At 38.6% G+C, this 24,976-nt stretch overlaps 1 long non-coding RNA gene across 1 annotated transcript; it reads left to right on the top strand.

Moving 5' to 3' along the window:
- Nucleotides 1-22,810: 22,810 nt before the first annotated feature.
- LOC143725963 (uncharacterized) lies at nucleotides 22,811-24,552 on the top strand. Its single transcript, XR_013198517.1, has 3 exons — nucleotides 22,811-22,890; nucleotides 23,217-23,298; nucleotides 24,439-24,552. It is a non-coding gene; the product is annotated as an uncharacterized LOC143725963 (long non-coding RNA).
- The last annotated feature ends 424 nt before the right edge of the window (nucleotides 24,553-24,976 follow it).

The following is a 24,976-nucleotide window of genomic DNA, read 5'->3' as shown; positions in this document are numbered from 1 at the left end:
GGGTCTCATGGCAGCAGCGTCCAGCGTCATACCTTCTGGCCTGCTACACATGAGAGCCCTGCAGTGGTGGTTGAAAGCCAAGGGGTTTTCCCCGAGGGGAAATCCGTTCCGCTTGGTAAGGGTTACGCGCAGGTGCCTTCGTTCCCTTTCAATGTGGAAGAAACCTTGGTTCCTGTCCCAGGGTCCCAAGTTGGGAGCATTATGTCGCCGAATATCCATTTCGACAGATGCCTCCCTCACGGGCTGGGGCGCGGTCATGGAAGGCCGCTTTTCGAGAGGTCACTTGTAGGACCATCATTTCTCTTGGCACATAAATTGCCTAGAAATGTTGGCGTAATCCAAGCTCTGAGGAGTTTTCTGCCAGACCTCCAGGGTCGCCACGTTCTCTTGAGAACCGACAATACGTCAGTGGTGTCCTATTTAAACCGCCAGGGGGGTTTGAGGTCGCGCCTAATGTGCAGACTGGCGCACCAGATCCTCCTGTGGTTCCGGCGGAGACTGTCGTCTCTCAGGGCGATGTATGTCCCGGGGGACCAGAACCAGGGAGCAGACATGCTGTCGAGGCAGGGGCTAAGGCCCGGGGAATGGAGACTCCACCCCGAGGTGGTGGAGTTAATATGCAAGAGGTTTGGCCCGGTGGAAGTGGACCTATTTGCATCTCGAGAGATGACACACTGTCCACTGTGGTTCTCCCTCACTCATCCAGCCCCGCTGGGGTTCGATGCCATCGTGCAGACGTGGTCGAGGCTGCGTCTGTACGCCTTTCCCCCAATCGCTCTGCTCCCAGCAGTTCTGGAAAGGGTCCGTCGGGACGGGGTCAGCCTACTATTAGTAGCCCCGTTTTGGCCGGCCCGAGTATGGTTTTCGGACATCATCCTGCTTCTGGCAGGCCCGCCATGGCAGATCCCTCTGATGCTGCGTTCACACCGGACGCGAATAGCGCGTCAAATTCACGTCTACCGCGTCTAGTTTGACGCTTGACCACTTTGTGTTAATTCGTTAATTGTGTTAATTGGTTGTCTTTACATTATAATAATATTTCATATAATCTAGATATGGAATAAATAGCATCCAATACAAAATGAATATGTCTCATATATTGAAATCAAGTTTTATGTGACAAAATATTTGTTTTGTTGTGCATTAGAACCACAGTCATATTACAAAATAATTTATTGAAGCATTCAGATACTTCACCACGTGACAGCAGCAAGCAGCTAGGCTCCTGATTGGTTAACGCGGCGCGAATTGACGCAGAAGTTCAGATTTTTCAACTCGGGCGGCAGACGCGAATTCGCGTCAAACGTGTGAATGCACAAATAGCACTAACTAAATCATTCGCACGTAACGCGCTTAACGCACCATACGCTCAATTCGCGCCATTCGCGCGAACTTGACGCGCGAATGAGGCGTATTCGCGTCTACTGCGCCGCGCTCTACGCCTCATTCGCGCCACAGGAATTTTTTACGCGCGTAACGCATCTTTGCACTGACTTAACATTGAAATCACTCACGCCTGACGCGCTATTCGCGTCCGGTGTGAACGCAGCATGAGGAGGGTTGTCTGTTGTCTCAGGCAGGGGGCTCAGTTCTCCACCCTCGGCCCGAGCTGTGAAAACTGTGGGTCTGGCCCCTGAAGGGGCACAGTACCTAGAAGCCGGCCTGTCAGCAGAAGTGGTTGAAACTATACTCACTTCCTGAGCTCCCTCCACGAGGAAGTTATACTGCCTTAAGTGGAATGTTTTTTCCATTTGGTGCAGAGAGCGTGATTTGGACCCAGTTCACTGCTCAGTGGCTTCAGTGCTGGAGTTTCTCCAAGACCGCTTTTTTGCCGGGCTTACCCCGTCCACACTCAAGGTTTATGTGGCTGCCATTGCGGCATTCCACGCTCCTCTGAGTGATGGTCCTCTGGGAAGGCATCACCTGGTCGTACGTTTCCTCCGTGGAGCCTGGAGGATGAGACCTGCGACTCGCACCAGGGTTCCCTCTTGGGACCTGGCATTTGTTCTGGACCATTGGAGTCGGCTGAGGCCAAGAACCTTTCGTTTAAGGTGGTCTTTTTGTTGGCCATTACTTCTCTGAGGAGGGTAGGAGATCTCCAGGCGCTCTCTATTTCCAATGGGTGCTTGGAGTTTGCTCCAGGCAACATTAAGGCCATCTTACACCCCAGGCCCGGCTATTTGCCCAAGGTGCCATCTAATGTGGCACGGCCTTGGTTCTGCAGGCATTTCATCCTCCACCTCATGTGACGGCAGATGAGGAGAGACTTGATCTGCTTTGCCCTGTCAGAGCAATGCAGTGTTATATCCAGAGGTCCTCCTCATGGCGGAAGTCGGACCAGTTGCTGGTGTGTTTCGGGTCGCCCAAGAAGGGGCTTCCAGCCTCTAAGCAGACCATTAGCAACTGGATCGTTCAGAATATTTCCCTGGCTTATCAGGTGGGCAATTTGCCTTCACCTATGACCGTGAGGGCTCACTCCACCAGAAGCATAGCATCCTCTAGAGCCCTCTTTTCAGGGGTTTCTATACATGACATATGTGAGGCGGCTGGCTGGGCCACTCCGCACACATTCATGAAGTTTTACAGTCTGGACCTTCCCTCTTCACCCGGTGCACGAGTGCTTTCGTCCTAGATTGTGCCTGAAGACAGCTTCACACTAGGATGAGCGGGGTTCGTTGTGGTATAGTGGGTATCTCGTTCCCCTAGTGTCGTAACCGACGCAGTTCGAGTTCCCTTGAAAGGGAATGTCTCGGGTTACGTATGTAACCCTTGTTCCCTGAGAAAGGGAACGAGACACTGCGTCGGTTAGCCACACCTCACCCCGCCTGGAGCACTTGCTTTATAGCAAAAGCTGACATCTCTGTGTGCCGGCATGCTTTTGTGTACATCCGCTTATGCCGTCACACGCTACGTCATCACGCAACGCCAATAGGATTGGTTTCAGTTTCATTCATAAATTCAGATGCGCTACGCTGAAGGGCGTTCCCCTAGTGTCGTAACCGACGCAGTGTCTCGTTCCCTTTCTCAGGGAACAAGGGTTACATACGTAACCCGAGACGTTTTCATAATATACATTTAACTATATAATATAATATAATATAATATAATATAATATAATATAATATAATATAATATAATATAATATAATATACAACAATAATAATAATAAGACTAAACCCTATCCTTGTTTTAATTTTTTCCTTTTTCTCAGGGTCAAGAGGTTAAAATCAGTCAAAGGCCAATTGTTTTGTCAGAGGAACTGGTTTTACCATCTCTCTCTGGATTACCCATGAGGCTAAGCATCAACATGTCCACTCTGTTGTCCCTCAGACTCAAAGGCAACGCTAACTATAAGAATTGGTCACATTTTTCTCTGGCTGGCTATGTCAAACCAAAGTATGTCTGTTGGTGTTTTGATAATGGCAGTGTGCTGTCAGGTTAAAGTGATGATGGGAAGTCATCTCCTGTTTTTCCTCTTCCGCAGTGCACTGGTCGCCATCTCTGTGAGAGCTGGAGTGGATGGAGCGTTTGGTCGTGTGGGATTAGAGTGGGTCACTCAACTCAAAACCTTCACCAGCTTGGATGGAGCTGTATATCTCCACCATGGGCAGAGCTTGAAAGTGGTTCTCAATACTCCAGAAGATGTCATGGATATATTGACTTTCAGGTATGAACAATATTTATGTTTTTTAAAGAATTTTATATGTAAATTCACTTTGATATGTTATTCGGTGGAAAAAAGACCAACATGTCAGGATGGTACAACTTTCCTGATACCATAATGAAGAAAAGAACGCGTCAATAATATGAATGAAATTCTTTAAGAAAACCTTAAGTAGTTTGGAATGATCTTCTATTAGTATTTCTTAGAAAGAAAAAAAAAACTTCTACAATGCTTATTAAAACATTTGTCCTATAAATTAAAGTCATGTGGTGCGAACAACGTTTAGAAGCTTGCATAAAAAACATAAAATGGGAAATGAAGTCATTTAGTCCACTGCAGACAATAATTCAGATATTATTTTATGACCAGGCAAAACTGGTTAGGCCTGTAAAATGTCATGTGATGCCACTCCTCCCAAAAATAAATTATATTTATGAATTTATTTAAGAAGAAGAATTCATTAAAAACTTTTTACGTTCAAAAGTTTTTTTTACATTTTTTGAAAATAATGATTAAGATGTGTACACTTAAATGTATTCAAAGTGTACAGTATGTACGTGACGGTTGCACCATGTAACATTAATTTAAATTATTGAAAGAGATATAAAAGTTGGTAACATCTTATTTCGATAGTCCACTGTAGACATTCTAAGTATAAGTAACTTTGCAACTACCAGTCATTAGAGTATTAGTATATACTGTCTGCTTAATATCTCCTAACACTTTATTGTGATGATTCCCCAACACACATTCTTGCTGATTGTAAGTAACTTCACAAGTACATTTCAACTTACTTTACTAGCCCTAACCGCTACTCTAACCTAACAGTCTACTAATGCTCTAATGAGAGTTAGTTAACATGTTGCAAATTAAGTTAATTATAGTTATTAGAATGTCTAAAGGGAACTATCAACCCTAAAGGTTATGGTTTCAAAACCAAATGTATCCAACATGAATATAAAGTTTTTAAGACCTTGGAACATGTGTTTTAAACTATATATTCTTAAAATATTTTTTCTTTTTCTTAATTGTAGCCACTTTTATTTGTCAGAAGCTACGTTTACATGCACCTAAATCAGACTGATGACTCAATCAGACTGAAAAGCCTTCATGTAAACATCTCAGTTGATCTGACTGAGCTTGATCTGAATAAAACTTTAATTGGATTGGAAGGTGTGGTGTAGACCTGAAATAATCTGATCAATAGGAATAAAACTAAGAATGTAAATGCTTGAATACGGCTATCTTCACAATCTGTTTAAACAAATACCTGTGCATGTGCAGTGCTATAATGCGCATATCTTACAAGTTTGTCAGTGGGAGACAGAAAATTTGATAAATATTTTCTATAAAATTGGACTGGATTCTTTAGGAATGACAAAAATGAATCAATGTAAACATACCTACTGACCAAAACAGTAGTTTTATCTTGACTCTAAAATTTTTGAGACAGCTCCAGAATGTTTCGTGTGAGCGGGGACAGTAAAGAGGAGCTCATTGCTACAAGAAATCTTAAGGAGAAGAACACATGCACTCCCAAAACATGTGAGTTTGTTTAAAAACAACATTAGCCAGCTACACATATCTTTACTTTTTTTCATGGAAAGAATGCTTAGTGTCGACATAGTTGTATGTTTATTTATTTTTTTGCAGGGTCTAAGATGGTTGGATGGCAGTTATGCTCTGATGTCACTTATCCTTTGACCTTGATGGGAAAAGGCGTCCCACCACTGGGCCCAGTTCTTTTTACTCTCAGACTCCAAAAACTGGACAAAGGTCTCAACCAGTACCTCTTGGAGGCGGCCTATACTTTTGTTCCCCAGGTAGGCAAGATATCTGACATCAGGGTGTCCAAGTTCAACATGTTCCTGTAGCAACATCTTTGTTGATCCTGGAACAAAATTCCAATCGACCAATCAGATTTGAGGGAAAGGTTTATGTCAAGTTTAGGCTTACAACCAGGGTTAGGGGCTTCTACATTGGTGTAATTTCACCAAAGTTTATAATAAATCATAAACTGATTTGAATATGTTGACGTCTTACTTGGCAAAATCATGGTGACCCTTACATCGTTAAGAAGGTCAAAATAACATTCTTTCTGTGCTTTCTGTGGATCTTTGACAGCGGAATTCCTGGATGCCACTGGAAGCCACTCTGCTTCTCTTTCTTGGCACGCCACAATCTACTATCCCCAGAGATGTGTCCCTGGATGTCAATCTCAGTCCAAACAGGCTGATTCTGAAAATAATACATCCCCTGAAAAACATTCTCATTCAAGGTCTCAACCCCACTTCAAAAATGGATTTCCTTATATTCAAAGGCTGCTTTCACACAAGAACACGATACAATTGCACAATATTTATCGTATGAAATAGTTTCTGTGAATGTTTTCTCATCTTTTTTCTCACAGCGCAGCTTGAATTATTAAACAACCAACATTCAGGCAGAATCGAATTACTGATTGACAACATCCACCATTATTTTATCAAGGTAAGTGAAAAGAACATTTGCTTTGTAAAGTCCAAAGAAAAGCTTGTTGTGCTATATTATTCAAGAATCCTGTCTTATTCAAGATCATGGTTCATTAAATCATTCACCATTGTGCCTAAGGGACTACTGGAGACGGCGAATCTTGCTTCAGAGACGAGAGCCCACTTTCATCTTGATGCCAAAGTAGTAGCAGATGGACATCCATTCTCCCTCTCGGTCAACACCACACATGCTCGCAGCAGGAAGTTCATAATACAGGCCTTGCTTAAAAATGTCTTCAATAAGGACGCATCACTCTCAGGCAAGAATCTGCTAATAGTGATCACATTTTTAATGGTCCCAGAAGTCTTTTTTCCCATTCACTTTCTCATTTTTATTCATTAGGCATTTCAAAAGATTTGTCAATGTAGAATTCTAAGCATGATACATAATACAAATTTTAAAGTAATAAAGTATATGATCATTTGAACTACTCATCCTATGAAGCATTGCGAATGGCGTAATAAAAAACTTTGGTAACACTTTATTTCGATAGTCCCGTTTAGACATTCTACTAACTATAAGTAACTTTGCAACTACATGTAAACTAACTGTCATTAGAGTATTAGAGTATTAGTAGACACTCTGCTTAATATTTGCTAACACTTGATTTTGATGGTGCCCCAACTTACATTTTACTGACTATAAGTAACTTGGCAACTACAAGTCAACTAATTCTACTAACCCGAACCCTAACACCTAACCATAACCTAACAGTCTACTACAGTCTACTATTACTCTAATGAGAGTTAGTTGACATGTAGTTGCAAATTTACTTATAGCCTAGTTAGTACAATGTCTAAAGTGGACTTTCGAAATAAAGTGGAACCAAAACTTTTTATTGATTGATAGATGGTTGGATGGATATTTTATCGCTTTGAAATTTAGAGCTCGGTAGTTCTTAAAGGATTTATTCATACTCGTTAAAACTAATTTCCTCTATTTACACAATTAATGGTGGTTATTTCCTGAACCACACAGTTGTGCTGTATAGTTACTTCTCTGGGACATCATTTCCAGTGATATGATGATTTGCTGCCAGCTCTTTATGTTCTGCTTCACTTCACAGTGCAGCTGGATAGAAGTCTGGAAGATGGCCGGAGACATTATTCTATAGATGCCGGGTTTATTTTACCTAGCGCTGTCAGCATCAGAGTTCTTGGGTTAGTAAAGCAAAGGGGCCCAGAGTGGAGCTCTGCTGTCAGGGTTAGGTATGGTCTACAAGGTAAGTCATTTCTGCAATAAAGAATGCAACAGTTCAAGATAAGAACACTCTAAGTGACTCTTCATTCACTTATATATTTTCAGAGGATTCACAGGACATACAGGAGTGTCAGATGAACCAGAACCTTCACAGCGAGTCAGACCCAGAACAGACGTACCGTATAGCAGCAACACATGAACTCCACTGTTCCCACCTAAACCACAAGGTAATATCTGTTTTTCTTTTATATTTATTTTTTTATACAATTTTCAAGAACAATTAAAAGAGAAATACTATGTGGTGTAACCATCAAGTAAAAAAAAGTTAAAAGTTTGAAGGTTCAAAAGAAATTCAGCAATGATGCAATAAAGGGATCAAAAGTGACAGTAAATACTGAATTTTTTTTATTTCAAACTGTTTATCTGAAATTTCTATTTATCAAGTATCCTGAAAAATAAATCTATGACGGTTTCTACAACACACAACTGTTTTCAACATTTATAATAAGAAATGTTTCCTGAGTAGGAAATCATCATATTAGACTGATTTCTGAAAGATCATGTGACACTAAAGACTAGAGTAATTATGCTGAACATTCAACTTTACCATCACAGGAATAAATTAAATTTGAACAGTTAGTAAAAAAGAAAACATTTATTATAAATTGTAATATTCTTTCACGATATATCTGTTTTTACGGTAGTAAGGTAATAAGTATACAGTCATAAAGTACTTACAAATAATTTGCAAACTATTAGTTCATAATTAGTAGTTCATAGTTTGTAGTCTCTACATTGCTAATATTTTAATAAACTAAATACAAATAGTGAGTTCTTCATTTGTTAACAACTTATTTACCATATAACTGATGTACAGCATTTTAAACCATTAGCAAAGGAGTCAGTAATGGTTATTAGGAGTGAATAGTTCTCACTTAGGTCACGGAAAATCGTATAATGTTTTTAAGTGCTTTAAAACAACTTTTATGTAACAATAATTGAATTCATATTAAGTATTCCTTAGTTTACATATATATTAAGAAGAGACACACACATGGTGGGTTTTCAAAATGTATGGGCACTTTCCATAGAAATAGTAATTTGTATACTGTACAAACTGTGTATTATATCCCCTAATCCTATACACAAACTGAAGTATTTAAACGTTTAATGTATGTATTTTTCTATTTTTCTACCACTAATAAATTCCCCTGCACTTTTATCAAGATTTTATCTTCACTGTTCTCCAAGAGCTTGATTTGACAAAAAAAGTATATATAGAAATATTTCTGTGACCTAATCACAGATAGGTCAGATAGTAAATAGTGAGAACTTTTTACAGTGAATAATAAGTTATTAACTAAGCATAAAAAAACATTACCATACTTTACATGTGAGCTAATTAAACAATATGCTAATTAAAAATAATTAGATCAGTGACAATGAATGAAGAACTCTATTTGTATATAGCCTATTAATATATTAACAATGTAGAGACTAATCAAAAATATGAAGTAACTAATATTTATTATTGTGTACTTATTATAAAGTGTTACCGTATTTTTGATCAGATAAATGCAGCATTGATGAGCAGAAGAAACTTTTAAGAGCATAACAAACATTACAAAAACCATAGCCCAACTAATATACCCCAAACGTTTGATCAGTAGTATATATTTCAAAAGACTCATTTACAAATAACATGCATTATTAATTTATAAATATCATTACGTTTTTAAGGAGTCAGTCACTGGAGGAGTTTCGGAGATGGAAACGATTTCATAAAAGCGATTTTAATATGGACTTTAAAAAAAGATATATGCTTCTGCTTGGAAAAATTAAGCCAAAATGTCCCAGTCACAGTTGTTACTGAGTATGTCTTTCGGAGCCAGAGTCTGCGGATCTATGGTGGCAGTGGCTCAGTGGTTCATGTAGGTTGTCTACAAACTGAAAGGTTGGTGGTTCGATCCCTGGTTCCACCTGACCAAGTGTCGAGGTGTCCATGAGCAAGACACCTAACCCCGGCTGCTCCCGACGAGCTGAATGGCGCCTTGCATGGCTGACACCGCCGTCTGTTAAAGCGCTATATAAATGCAGTCCATTCACCATATTATCTGAATTCGTGTATTATAAATCTTATAAACCTTGCTTATGGGGTTGCAGGGGTCCACTCTATGATATCATTTCCTGTTTTATGTTTTGATGAATTTTTATTTCAGAAGTTAAAAACATGCTCATCATAGAAGAGGTGTGTTTTGAATGTGTGAATTGTATTTTTATATATATTTTTGAAAAAATTAATAGATCTGGACAAAAATAGCTTTACATAATTAATTCTAATACTGGCTTGGTACTTCTAGTACTGTACCCACAGTGTTGCACATTCTATGCTTATTTATGATAACAAATATGGAAACCTGCTGAATGTTTCAACCAACAGATTCACCTTAGACATGAACGGAGCCCAATCCATGTTCAGTCATCGCTTGATATAAGCTATGGAAAGCAGTGGAACCAGAGCAGCAACAAACACAGGATTCTCTTCAATCAGTCGCTCAGAAACAAGTCTGGACCCGGCCTTACCAGTTATGCAGTAGAGGTTCAACTTAACTAAAATATTCCAATTGAATCTAGAATGTGTACATCAAATGTGCTAAATCACATTATTACATGTTTATGCTGTGGTCTTCTACGATTGTGTCTCATAATAATAACGTATATACTGACTTTTCCAGCTCAGCCTGCGACTCCTAGACAGAGGACTGAATTATAGAACTCAGCTTCTGCACTCTTATTTCAAGAAAGAAAAATCTGAAAGCAGCACCCACCTGAAAATCAATTATAACAATCAAATTCCTTTGGTAGCTGGTGTCCACTGGAAAGATCTGTCAAAGACCTCCCTTCAAAAGTGGGAAGGTGTGTAAGTATAATTTTCCCTTGATTGTCACCAACCAGAACCATTGGCGGAAGTAACTGCTTTTTGGCGTGTTCGCATCGCAGGAACTAGGAAAAACCCAGCACAATAGAGTGGTGCAGGCCTGACGTCACTTTGTAGGCCAACCGACAGTTAGCATAACGCTGGTTACCTCGACAAAAACCCAATCGATTTTTTCCATTGGATTATCGCTAAAAACAAGCTGTGTGATCAACAAAAAGTTTATGATACTTCCATGTTTTGTATATCAAGATAATTATCACATATGAACACAACTTTTATGAATTCTGAAGCCTAAATGTAGTCGGCAGAAGTAAAAAGCTAAAGGTAGGCTATAAACCAACTACACCACGGTCCCATGAATACAACGTCACCATGACTAAGCTTCACACAACCCTTTTTTATTTTTATCTAAAACATTTTCCCAGAACGTTTGAGTTACAATAGTGTATAAGAGCACAATTATAAGCACAACAATGCTGTAAAAGCAGACTGAGTTTACCTTTTCAGGATGATGACGTTTACTCTCCTTGACAGCCTCAATAGTCCCATTTAGCCACTTGTTAGCAACCGCCTTTTTCAAGACATGTAACGGCTTTAAAAAAAAATCAAGAGTTGGGTAATACTGATGTATTTTATGTCGTGAAGTAAAACGTGAAAGTATCTTGAGCTTGTGTTCACCACAGACCTCATTTCAACCATTAAATCAAAACCCCATTGACTTCGGGAAGATGGAACCGGAAGTGCTAAAATTCCAACTTCCTTCCGAGTTTTGGCCTACAAAGTGAAAGGAAAATCTCAAAGGAACCATCAGCGAGTTAGTCTTCCGGGATTCTGACGTCCTATACCTGGTATGACATCCAGGTATATGACGTCAGAATCCCGGAAGACTAACTCGCTGATGGTTCCTTTGAGATTTTCCTTTAAGGTTTTATACAACGTAAATTACACAGACCCATATAGCAAAAACGCACATTTTGAAGCAGTTATGTTCACTTTTGAAAACGTAAGTAGTAAGTAGATTGGGATGTGAGGCACTGGAATTTGATCTATGAGATTTGGTCTCCTAGTTCTTCATTTTAGCTCTGTAATTTTATGTATTTCTTATCACGAAGACATATGTTCAAGTGTTCATTTTCCCAATAAGTTATGAAAACGGGGTGTAACATTGCGACTGACAGCTGTGCTTGCGATTGAGTCTGTGGGTGTGATCTTGATGTCGTGGCTCCACCACAGGATCACCACTGCGCAGACTCGTGCTCCGAAAGACATACTCAGCAACAACTGTTACTGGGACATTTTGGCTTAATTTTTCCAAGCAGAAGCAGTGATCTTTTTTTAAAGTCCATATTTCAATCGCTTTTATGTCTACATTCCATCTCCGAAACCCACAAAATCACATGTCCGATCACAGCCTCCTCCAGTGACTGAATTTTGTTTTTACCTGTTTTAGTTTTACTTTATTTAGACCACTGAGCCCACTATTGGGGGGGGGGCGGAGTATGACTCAAAAGTATTTAAAATTACTAAATTATTACTAATATATAAAAAAAAAATCTAACTTAAAACACACACAATCAATCAAGATTGAGCCTGAAATCACATTTCTTGTCCCACCTCAATAAATGTTTTTATTGAAGAAGAAAACGTCTGGAATGACAAAAATAAATGGTGTATAAATGAATATATTATTTCTAACTATGTGAAAGAATGCTTGTCAATCACTGTGTCCACAGGTTCATTCAACATGGATACACCCTGGCTCTATGTCTACATTGCTCAAAAACTAACTCGGCCCCAGCGTGGCATCACACAGTTTAGCTCTGAGGTCACCACACGGAAACTAGTCAACATCCGAAGTGTTACACTGGAGGGTGTCTTCAAGGATAGGGGTAAAGAACGGCAAGGCCAGCTACACCTTTTCACGCCGACGGCCAGTTATATCAAGGTGAGTCTACCTTCTGTTCAACACCTGATCCTGATTAAATCACTGTTTTTCAGCATTTCTGTCAAGCTACATAATTCCTGAGCCTTAGAAATGCTTAGATGGTCCCCCTGGAGAAGGTTCAGGATAAGTGCATGACATTAAGCGTACTAGTATCGTTCCAGGTTGGTGGATGGAGCATGATGGGTAAGCGTGGAGTTAATGCTTCATACTCCATCAGCACAGCCTGGACACCAGCCTTGCATGGGGAAATATCTGTTGGCAATGGTAAGCAAGTGAAGACTCTGGAAATAAGTGCAGGCTATGGCAAGCAGGACCTCAACATTTCCGCAGTTCTCAGTACTTTGGATAAGGTACCAGAACACATGTTTTCATGCCTTTGAGGTTTAAATATGTTTCTAAAATATGCACTGATCCAAGCCTGAATTTGCATGAAAGTTGGCCATACTGGACTTTGTGTTCTCTCTGAGCAGAAGCTAAAGAAGAGGCGTCTGATGACGACAATTACCCTGTCGGATCTCAAAAACCCTTATGCAGAGCTACAGATGGAGGGTGCCATAGAGGAGATACGGAAGGACAGGAGGGTTTATCAGAAAAGATGGAAGCTAAATTTCAGGTCTGTCCAGAATATGAAAACAACTAAGAATAGTGATGATAGTGGCGACTGCAGTAGGAACACTGCACTGATTTTAACCACAGTGCTGTAATACACTATATCTATAAGCTTGTTTAGTTATGTTTTTGCTTCTTCCAACAGACAACCATTCAAATTTCTCCCTCAGAGTCTCATCCTCCAGGAGACATTCACAAGTGATCTACATCAAAAGGTTTACACTTTGGAGTCAAAGGTTCTAGTCCATGGAAACAAAAAGGCCATTCACATCCTGACTCTAGGTTTTCAACCACAACAGCCATATGTGAGTTTAAACTTTTTCTGCACACAGTGTCATAATTGTTTTCATAGGCTGTATTACAGTACATAGCCTGTTATGTTAGAGTCACCCAAGTAATTTACCCCAGATTTAAACTTGCAGTCCTTGCAGTTAGTCAGGTATGTTATGTGGCTAGCTTTGTTAATTGACAATTAATGTAAACACTAGGGCCATATGTTTTTTATACATCAGTTGCAATAAACAAGACTATATAAGAGTAACATTTTAGACACAATATGACCTGTTGCTTTGTCTGTTTTTGCTGCAGCAACAAAAATATTTCCCAAACATATGATTAAATGGTTGTGCTTCCCTAAGCAAAACACAGTAGTTGTGTTCCTGAAAGACTCAGTGGTTTGTATGAATGGGTTGAGTTAGTGATTCAATGACTCACTTATAAATACAAACATTTTTTTCTGAACAAATCGTATCGTTTGAACAAATCAGTTGAGTGAATGATTCAATGACTCACTCATAAAGACAGATATTTGTTTTGTTACTGAACAAAGACGGCAACTTAATTCAATATCCGACAAAGTAACAAGGTAAACATGACGGCTTAAATACACAGACTAATCACATAACAAGCAACACCTGTGAACAAAGAACCAATCAGGACATGACACAGAAACTAAGGAGCACATGAAAAATTACATGAGAGGCAAGGGAGTCACATGACAAACCAGGACACAAGACCAAAGGCTTGTTCGACTTGAACCGGCGCTGCACAGACCGATCGGTTGATGACATTAAAGTACCGCGAGAGCGATTCAAAAGCATAAGGAGCCGTCTGCTCTCTAATCGCTCTCGCGGTACTTTGATGTCATCAACCGATCGGTCTGTGCAACGCTGGTTCAAGTCGAACAAGCCTCAAGACAGATTTAAAAATAAAAGACATGTAAGCATGAAGTGAACAAAACCAACACAAGACATGACAGCTGAATATCTCGACTTTCACATCATCAAGCACCCCTGAAGGCCTTCTCAATTTGATAGATCCTCTGTCTTTGTTCCGTGTCCTTTGTTCAGTGTGTTTTTAAGGATGCATCATGTAACTGTCCTCCTATATTTACAAAAGTCAGATGCTTATGCACCTTAAATCATATTATACCAGGCTAGAACTATTAAGGAAAATATGCACACAGAAGTAAATTGTCATGTTTATCTGAATTAAAGTTTGTACATAATCCAAAAAAAGAGAGAAAGAACAGATGAGGTATAAGAATGTACCACCCTTGAAAAATGTAAATTGGGATAGTAAAAAAAAAAGTTTACAATAAAAAACACATCAATAACAATCAACAGACTTAGAAACCCATATGAATGAATCTGGTTGACATAAAACAACAACAATGTAGCAATAGGGCAGGATAATGGATGCAAAGAAAAACCTGATCTGACCATTGTCCATTGAGAAGCACAGATGTCCTCTGATGAATGTACATCATACTTTTTGTAGATGATGATGATGATGATGATGATGAAATATAGTTCTGTGAGCGACAAACAATTGTCAAAACGATAAACATTAACCATGTGATCCCAAACAAACACTTTATTCCTTGAGTGATTAGTCCCAAATCCACTATAGAATGCAATGTAATAGTCTCAAAATGGAAATGCTTCCTATATCCAGTCAATGAGCATATTAGTAGTATTAAAACTACCAATATAAAAGAGTTCTTATTGATTGAGCTTGAAGCACAAACGTTTCTCAATCTGGACTCTCAGTATGGATGATAGCAAGTGTAGAAAGGCCTTGGCTGCGTCCGAAATCACATACTCTCTTGAGTAGGTACTTATTTTGAACAAGTAATTACTTCATGACCTCTAAAAAAGTATGTAGTATGAATGTAATCCAGATGTACTACATTCGCCATATTGTCATTATCATGTGACCTACCAGCGTCAGGTGTGTCACTTCAATGCCATTCATAAATCCTCTCCCGAGGCCTCATGGGATAGTAAAGTGTCCATTGTATGCACACTTCAGACTCTTACCGTAAGAAGAAGGTCTTCCAGGTACTTTTTGCCTACTGTTTATTGAGTACTGTGAATTCGGACATACTACTTTTGTCACATTGTGTTTTTCACTTACTATATAGTAGGGAAGTATGTGATTTCGGATGCAGCCCATCGGTGCTTCTCATTTCTCGGGTCTCAGCTCCACCCCCCGTATGATGCGAGGGAAATCTGCAAGGAAAGAAAATGAGGACAGAGGTATCGAAGGAAAACTTGTATATTGGAATATTATTGATCACTCGAGCGTAAGTTCAAAGCTTCATCAGCTTAGCTCAGAGGATCTGCCCATATTTTGTTGAAGTTTGATTATTTAAGAAATTCATAAATAATAATAATAATAAAGAAAGATGCCCTTTTGAAATATGTGTGATATATGGTTTATTGAAAGCATAAATTAAAATTATTGTGACATGTGAAGTGGGGTAGAATTTATACATGCGACAGGCTTCTCGGCAAGTAGACTTCCACACCTGTGCATCCTTGCTCATAGCTCCTCTGGAAGCTTCCTCAATCCTCCGGGTCACAGGCTGGAGGACGAAGGAGCGAGGAAACAAGGAAGCATCAAATTGAGAATTGAGAAGCACCCCATGCTTCCTCCTATCTAAACAAAACTCACTTCCTACTACTTTACCTTGTTTTAGGCTAGAGGTGGGCAGCTTAGAGCCCCTAGTGTACGGTAGTAGGGTGACAACCATCTATAAACCACACAGTAGTAACAGAACTATGGGCTGTTACAATCATGTATATCCTTCACATCCTTTAATCACACACAATCCTTTGAGCATATTCCAATGCACGAAAAATAATTGGTGAAAAATTAATCTACACTGAGCTCAACCAAATGTATTTTATGTATTTGCTCAATGCATTGACAAAAATATAGACAAAAAAAGATCAGGATGAAAGCATTACATTTTCTTTGGTATTGTTGTCGATTAATGGCATAAACTGTTCATTATTAAACTACTGGTAGACCACAGACAATTCACTGAGCAACATTCATTGAAAGTCTGTAAATACAAAGATTTTTAATGTAAAGTATTTTAAAAAAATCATTTTAGCAGTATTTTTATGCTGTGACAAGGGGAGCGAAAACCTTTATAATGTAGCCATGTGGACTTACTAGACTAGTGGTGTCCAGTCCTGCTCCTGGAGGGCCACTATCCTGCAGAATTTAGCTCCAATCCTAACTAAACGGGCCTGATCAAGGTCTTCAGGGTTACTACAAACTTCTAGGCAAGTCTATTGGGAAAGGCTGGAGCTAAACTGGATATTGGTGCTCCATGGTCCGGTAGCAGGATTGGACACCCTTCCTAAATTCCTGAATTCTAGCATTCAGTGCTGAGGAGGACTCAAGCATAAAAGGCTCAGAAGGACTGGTCAAGGAAGTATCCTCACAAGGAAGCAGCCTTCCTATTACGAAGGACACAGCCATTTGTTTAATTTCTGAATGAATCAGTGTTTTTGAATAAATTGGTTGAATGAATGATCCAAAGAGCCAGACAAGTGATGCAAACAGTGAAAACAGTCTCAATGGTACCAGACTGTTATATCAGCTCAGCAAATCAGATTTCAGGAATGAAAATAACTGTTGTATAATATGGTTTATTTGTCAGGTGTGCTCCTCAATAGTCCAGTCTTTCAGCACTGAGAGAATTCCTCAAGACTCAAATATCTGCGTCACAGTCCAAAACAAACAGGTAAGCAAGCAGAGATATGTTATGTATATACATATCCAATTACACCCAAATAATGTAAGGCTAGTCTCATTTTAAGTCACATATAGGATCATAATTTAAAAATTTAAATTACATTTTGTCTTTGTTCCTGGGAATGTGCTAACTTCACCTCTCTGTGAAGAATGTGCATAAAATTCAGGGCAGGTTGTGGACTGGAAAAGAGGAAGTATTTGCAGCCTTTGGTCAAGTACAACTTCATGACCTAAAAACTTCTCAGCAAGGTATTACAATGAAAGCAAACCTGTCCCAGCTGTTTCAGGTAAACAATAACACATTATTTTTTTACTTTGACTTGCCTCTAATCTTTGTAATCAAGTTAGCAAGTCTCTAGTTAATTGACCTATGGCTAGGCCACGCCCCCTCCACACTCACTCGGACAAACAGACAACATTCGGTGTCATTCGGTCACTGTAGGAGACATTTCACAGGAGGCAATTGATGATTTTTGGAGACAGAAAGATTACATAGATTACATTTTGGTAGAAAGTTGTCTAAAATGTTGTGCTTCAATATGTAATTAATGGTTCATGATCAAATTAAATATGTGCCGGTCTAAGTTGCATACGTTTCCAGGACAAGCCTTTTTACCATCTTTAGCAAGAGTACCTCTCCGTTAGTTTGGTGCTACAGTATTTACACGAATCATTCAGCACAACATTGCTAACATTTGTTATCTCGGTTATTTACAGATACGTTAATGAACTAAGTGACATAATGTACAACGCAGCTAGAAGCTAACGTTAACCTTTTCTAATGTTACGCTAACTTTACTTTAGAGATGTTAAAGATAACGTTCAAATAAGTTGTTGACTTATCTTAGAACAGATGTAGACATCCATGTTTAATTTATCCACGTTTAGTTGGTGTTGTGGTCTAACGCATAACTTAATCCAGACACTTATCTCGGTTGAGATGTGGCTTGGGAAAGGGTAAAAAATACACACCATCGCCCAGCCTCTCGGGATACCTAGTGTCGGAGTTGCATGTATACCATGCACACGGTTTGACCATTTCAAACTTAAAATGACAAGAAAAAACATATAAAAACGAATGAAAACTGACTAACTGCAATGCATTTCAATGGACGAGGAAGCAGAGAATATCCGAGTGTATTGGGTTAGCTATGCGCACTGTGATTGGCTCATCGCGTTTGGGGGCATGGCTAAGCCAGGTCAATTGTATTCTGTTCTATACCTTCATGCGAAATAACTTCAAAGTCTGCCTTTACAATTTACACTATAGAGTGCTGAGAAAATGTTTGCCTCCATTATGATTTCCTGTATTGTTGCATATTTTTACACTGAACATCATTAGATCTTCAACCCAAACAAATGAATCCACAAAAATCCCCCCTTCATGAACAAAAACTCAACAATAAGACCTAGATACCAGTGTCGCTCTGTAAAAAAGTCATTCCCAGCGAACAACTTTTTGTTCTAAGAACGTTTTCCAAACGTTTTGTTTTGGTTATGGAAACATTAAAATGTCCAGTTTTCTTGAAGTTAGTGTGGAATTAAAAAAAAAAGTTTTGTATGATCTTCCTGAAACATTCTTTCAAACATTCAAACACTTGCTGTTAACAAGCAGAACAACTGAAGGAAAGATAAACAACAAGAATAGAAACTATGACTTTCAGCCACAGCTTAAGATGAAATCAACTGAAGATAAAAGAAGATAGTACATCTCTCAAAACCTCAGCAGTGGATTAAACAACTCACAGCATTACATCTTCACTTATTACAGTCCAGATTGTCTTTATTTCTTTTATGCATGCACAGAAGTTCTTATTGAGAGTAAGAGAGGCTTAGGTGTTGATGTTTTTTTGAAAATAAGCTTTTTTAGTCTTTGCTTTAGTTGGCCTCTTGACCCTCTACTTTTATTAACTTATTTCTCTTTTAGCAATTGTAATAGTGTTTTAAGAGAACATTTGTGAATTGATAAAGAAAGAGAAGGATGGAAAGCATATAAACATATCTGCTTTAATAGCAGTCGAATGTACATGTAGTTTCATAACTGATTTAAATAACTAAGAAGTTATATTATTAATGAAGAAAATAAGCAATAAGTTAAGTTGTTTTGACAGAAATATCACTTGTAATGCTGACAAGATATATCTGCAGTGAGTGCAGTCTTCCAAATACACGACAGCCTCTTGTGTAAAAGTTGAGACACACTTAGACATCAACACCCATCATACAAACCTCAATAATGATGGCAATAAAAAAAATATACAAATCTAAATAGTAACAGAATTCAGCTGCATAATTTATTCATGCTCCAATGCATGTTGGGACAGATGAACATATTTCAGAACAACTGACCTAAACACATAAAAATACCAACAAAGCTTTGATTCTTGCTCAAAATAAGAAAGCAATATTAGACAGCAACAAAGAAAGCCACAGTAAGCCCGAAGAGCTGCTGTGCATCCAGTCTGAAGGATGTTCGCTATGAGTGGAATCCTCGAACTTACAGTAAAAGTGCACTATGACTAATGAGTGACTTGTATTAAACATCTTTGGTCTGTTTAGAAATGTTGCCTTATGATAGCGAACCAAACCAAGAAGAAATTGCAGCAATTGTAACAATTTTGATCCCTGTTTCAGAACAAAGCAAATTATCTACAGGTGTGAAAATGGCCTTAGAGTCAAATTCAGATGGAAGGCAAATCATTTTCACAGCAATGTTGTGTTGTACCTTTACAATGTTTTGAGTTAAGAGTGTTTTTCAGCTGGATTTCCCGAACTCTGTCAGCCTAGATGTTGAAGTACTCAGTAGTCCTAAGAACACCAGCGAGTTTGAGTATTACTCTGACGGGAAAATAGCCATTGACGACAAGAATTATCATGTAAATACCTTCAAAAGTGCTCTTTTGCAAGTAATTTATTGCATATTTCTGAGCGTAGTTCTGTTGATGAATGCATGAACTGATATTGAGTGCTTTGCCTATTTTTCATGACATTCCAGGCACATGCAGAAATAATAGTATCACCTTTTGGAAGCATCGTCAGTTCTATCAGCCTGAAGGCAGCTGGAAAAAATGTGACACTTCACTTTACTCAAGAAAACAAGGTGGCAAATAGCAGTAGTGATGTGTGCATCCATGCTGGCTTTCATCAGTCCTTATTCCCAGGGCTCCCGTCTGATGGTCATATTCATTTAGCTGCTAATTCTTCTTCAGAAAGGTAAAACGACAACAGCAGTTCTGTTGTACTGTGGGACAAGACCTACTGCATTCACTGTGCATCATGACTGTTTTATTACCTATCATTTGATTTTAGCCTCTATCTTTTTTTCTTTCTCTCTAGTTTTTTCTTGCATTGTACAGTAAAAAAGGAAGAGGAGATGTTTAGTGCTCATTTGAGTGGAATTCTACCACGTGATCAATTGCGACTGTCTCTTTCAGGGGATCTTGTTAATTCGATACGAGATCTCACTGCTTTACCCAATTCAGCTAGTTTGGTTGGAGTACTAACTCAGACAAAGGGTCTAATTGAAGGTAAGTGCAAGATCAATGTGCCAATGCATTTACTGTAATACACTGGCACATAGATTCATTAATAGAGTGTAAATAAACATTTTGGTGAAAAAAGTTCAGTTTCAGAAAGTTCAATGACTTTAAGGGAGGTCCACTTAGGACTTATGGACTGTAATTTTCAGAGAGTAATCTGGCTTACTTCCACAACTAAATTGACTTTTGTACCTCCTACTTAGTTATCTAACCTTTTTCAGTTTTTTTTTTGTGACTATATTTGTCATATATAAATCTATAATAAATAATGTCCATTCTTATCATGGTCTAATTGGAAATATTAATTAACGTGGTTACTGAAAGATAGTTTGAAAATGTTATTATTGTGTGTGTTTGTCTAATATGTACATGTAAGTGCTTGATACTCTCATGTTGTTGTGTGTTTGTGGTGCAGGAGAGTTGACCCTAGTAGTGGATGACTCTGTATATGGACTGGAAGTGACTCGTCAGCATGAGAGGAACTCTGGAGAAGAACTTAGTGACTTACTATGTGTAGTTGCTATGGAAGAGTCACTGTGTGTGAACATCAGCAGCAATATGACACAGCATGGGTGCAGCAGAAGTCTTCATACCCAGGTGTCTCACACATTCCCTTGGCTACGTTCTGCAGGTACAGTATACTCAGCGGCATTAGCAGTCTCTAGTTATGGCTGTGTCATAGAGTGTAATATGTTTCTGTCTCTGTCAATTGGAGCAGGGCTTCCATTTAACAGCAGCGCAGGTGTGAATGTGAACTGGAATGACAGCAGAGTCTGTGCCCAAATGGAGCTGCATACAGGGGCCAGCGGCCTGAGGGCCACACTGGAGCAGAGTTCACACCATAAAACACAAACGACCGTCCACTCTCAGGTTAGAGAATCACAGTCATTCAGTAATTGTGAATCACTGAAAGTCTCCCAGAGTCTCAAATCGCATTCACACTAACTGACACACAAGAACAAATTAAGTATATGCACACTTTCTTTGTCTTCCTTGTTCTTCTATGTAAACCTCAAGGCCACAGGGGATATATGCCCTAATTATAAACCCCAGACCACAGGGGGAGAGCAGCTCATACTCTGTCTTGAATAAAGACACTTTTTCAGGACAATAGTTAATGGTTAAACTATAGAACGCTACAATGACAAGGAGGGAGCCATAGGTGATCCAACTCTAGTCATTTTGTAAAACTAATCATCGGGAGAGACCTCTAGCAGCATCTTACCAAAGGGGAGCAAATCCCTATTTCAAGACCCAACCATTTGGGGAGGGAGGTAATGAAACAGAGGGAGTCTTGAGAGTCGAATGTGCTCTGTCCATACGCTAGATTCTTATCCCTCCAGAGAATCAAGCAATAACAGAGCCTACCATGAATGCATCGCCATGAGTGCCTCCCATTTCTTTGAGAACCGAACGTGCTCCATGCAAATGCTAGAATCTCATCCCTTGGGAGAGAATAAAGCAAGGACAGCTTACTGGAATTGCAATGCAATTAGAGCATCCAGCTTTTATGTTACACGCGCATACAAACACTTTATTTCTTCAGCAGAACATAAAAAAGTTATTTTGAAGAATGTTGGTAACACGATAGTTTTGGTGACCATTGTCTGTCATTGAATGGACCTATTTTTGTCAAAATATCACTGAAGAAAGAAAGTCATACTGGTTTGAAAGAACTGGGGCCTATCCCTTTAATATTTTTTTTCACACTGTATAAATGGGTTTTAAGTTTAAGAAATATTTAGCTGCCATTATATTTTAGGAAAGAAGACACAAAAAAGGGGATCATTATATTTGGGGGTTGGTGTCAAAAAGTTTGACAACTCCTGATCAAGAATGAGTGAATATGCTAGTCCTTAAACCATTCTAACATCCATGTAGGATAAATGTGGACACATTTTTTTTTTTTTATTGTATCTGTGTTTGTTTTGAAACCACTGTTAATTCCTTCCTTAATCAAACACTTGTTGAAGAATAAGCAAGCATCAGTTTAGTGTGCATTGGTATACATATGGATGTCCCAGAAACTCCCTGTACATTCTGGGTCATTTCTCATGTTGTTGAAGGGAAATGCCTCTGATTCCACACTCCTCTCCTACAAGTAAAGCAAACTGAAGGCACAGAGAGTTGTTTTTACAGGTGAAATGCACAGAGGGGATGGACACGGGCCACCTGCTGGGCGTCTGCTCTGGGCAGGAGGAGGAAGACTCATTGAAGGTACATATGTGAGAACATGAAAGGCTGTTTCCTTCTTTTGAAGAATGATTCAGTGGTCACTTTGAACATTTGATTGTGTTTGTACATCAGAACTCATCCTGATATTTGTGTAGGTTGGAATCAGAGCCAGTCTTTCCAACTCTCAGAGTTCAGCTTTCTCATTTGATCTTCAAGGTCACCACAATACCCCAAGGTATTGTTATAGGAAATATCGGTAACGCTTCATTTTACAGTCCTTCTCCCCATGTACATACTATGTGCTTATTATAGTAATTACAATAACTGGGTAATAACTAGGTACTAACCCTGAACGTACCCCTAAACCTAACCTTAACCTGTGTACTTACCTTATATTACCCAATACTTTCTTAGGTAAGTACACTGTAAGTACACGTAAGTTAACGTACTGTAAAATGAAGCATTTCCGAAATATCACTAAATATACATTACAATAACGAGATACAAATGTAATGTATGTTTAGACTGTCCAGAGGACTCAGTTTTGATGTCTTTTTTTAGCATTGGGCTAATGGTGAACATTTCCCACAACATATCAGCTTTACATCCGTACCTGCCGTTTGAGTTTCACTCAAAATCACAGGTATGACAATCATGTTACTTCCATTAAGCAATGCTACTATGTGCAGTATTCCATATACAAAAGAAAAAAAAACAGTGTACATACTATTGCATACTAGTTTTTTTGTGGGTGTGAATGCATGATAAATATTTTAAAGGAGCATTCAGTAGTTCTCTAGCTAGTGTTAGCATTACTATTATATACTACTGTTGTTAGTCACTGCACTGTCATCTATATTGTCTTTATGAAAATCACACTAATACTATTGAGTTTTAGGTAGTGGTCTCTAGACAATAATTAATTCACTTACCTGTCGATAGCATGATAATAAATGTGTTTCATTGTCTAATTATTGCACTTCACATCACCAAACAACACTACTAGCGTACATACAGAGACAGCCAATGAGTGTGAGGATTCTTTTCAACAGTAGGGCGACCTGCACCAACCATGTATAATTAAAATACCTTTTATAAAAAATATATATAAGTACAGTGTTCATCTCATATGTATGTATACCATTCAAAAACAATTTATTTTTTGAAGTGTACTTAAAAAAAATAAACAAACTACTGAATGCACTTTCAAGTATGCTAGAGTGTTGTCAAATGACCTCATTATGCTGGGTAGTTACCTAGCTTAAGGGAACGTTCTAAGAACTTTGGCTAACATTCTGGCAAGGTTCTTTCAAAGTTATAAAGAAACCTTCTTCTAGTAACATTAGTATAATGTTCGTTCAGAGTAATCTGGTCTTTAATAATGTTCTCAAAATGTTTGAACAAAAAAAAACGTTATTTATACGTTGTTCATGGAACATTTCTTTGTTAAAATGTTTTAGATGAATGTTCTTCGAACAGTTTTTAAAAAATGATTCAGAATGTTCAGAGAACATTCAAAAGCAGTGTTCCCATAATGTTTGAAAAATGATAAAATGTAATTCATTTTCCTTTAACATTCGCAGTAGGCTACTAAGAATAAAAACTAATCTAAAAAAATATATATATATTATGTTTTGAAACTTCAGAAATAAGGGTTTCGTAACTTAATTGGAACATTAGCTAAATGTTCTTAAAACATATTTTTATTAGCTGGGTATTATTATGCATTTTTAATCCTTTTTTTTGTTTTTGTAAAAATGCCTTACGTGTTGTTCCCTCACAGTTGAGCCACTCGCGCTCTTCAGTTAAGGGCACCGCAGAACTTCTGGTTGGCATGAGCGGATTGACTTTTGAAGCTGAGATCTCGAGTACAATCTCTGGCTTTAAGCAAGTGCTGGTGTTCAATCACTCTATACCTCAGGTAGTGTAATTTTGAGTCAGCCGTAATATAGTGTCTTCTGTAAAGGTGAGGTCACATTTACCGCTTCTCAGCGAAATCCGGATATTTCACATAAGGGTTCAGGTTGGTAACTCAAATTTTCTGCGTTGACCAACAGAAAGCTGCTTGGTTTGAAACTTCTGTGTGAGTGAGCGGTGCTTCATACATCATTACACTATTTGTGACGAACAATGGACCTTTTTTGAACATGAAAATGTTGCAGACATTTCGCTAATTTTACCACACTTTGTTCTACAGGCGAAATGCAGTCATCTTAATAGTAATATGGAATTTACATGGCTTTTGAATCAAATTAATTGTTGTTAAACTTTGAACATGCAAATTGAATGTTTACCAATAAAGAGCTGCTTAGTTTGGAAGT

The sequence above is a fragment of the Siphateles boraxobius genome, unplaced genomic scaffold, assembly GCF_051911475.1.
Source record: "Siphateles boraxobius isolate OS27281-9 unplaced genomic scaffold, OSU_SipBor_1 1, whole genome shotgun sequence".
Lineage (NCBI taxonomy): Eukaryota > Metazoa > Chordata > Actinopteri > Cypriniformes > Leuciscidae > Siphateles > Siphateles boraxobius.
Note: the sequence above shows the minus strand (reverse complement) of the source record. Positions and strands in the feature narration are given on the sequence as shown.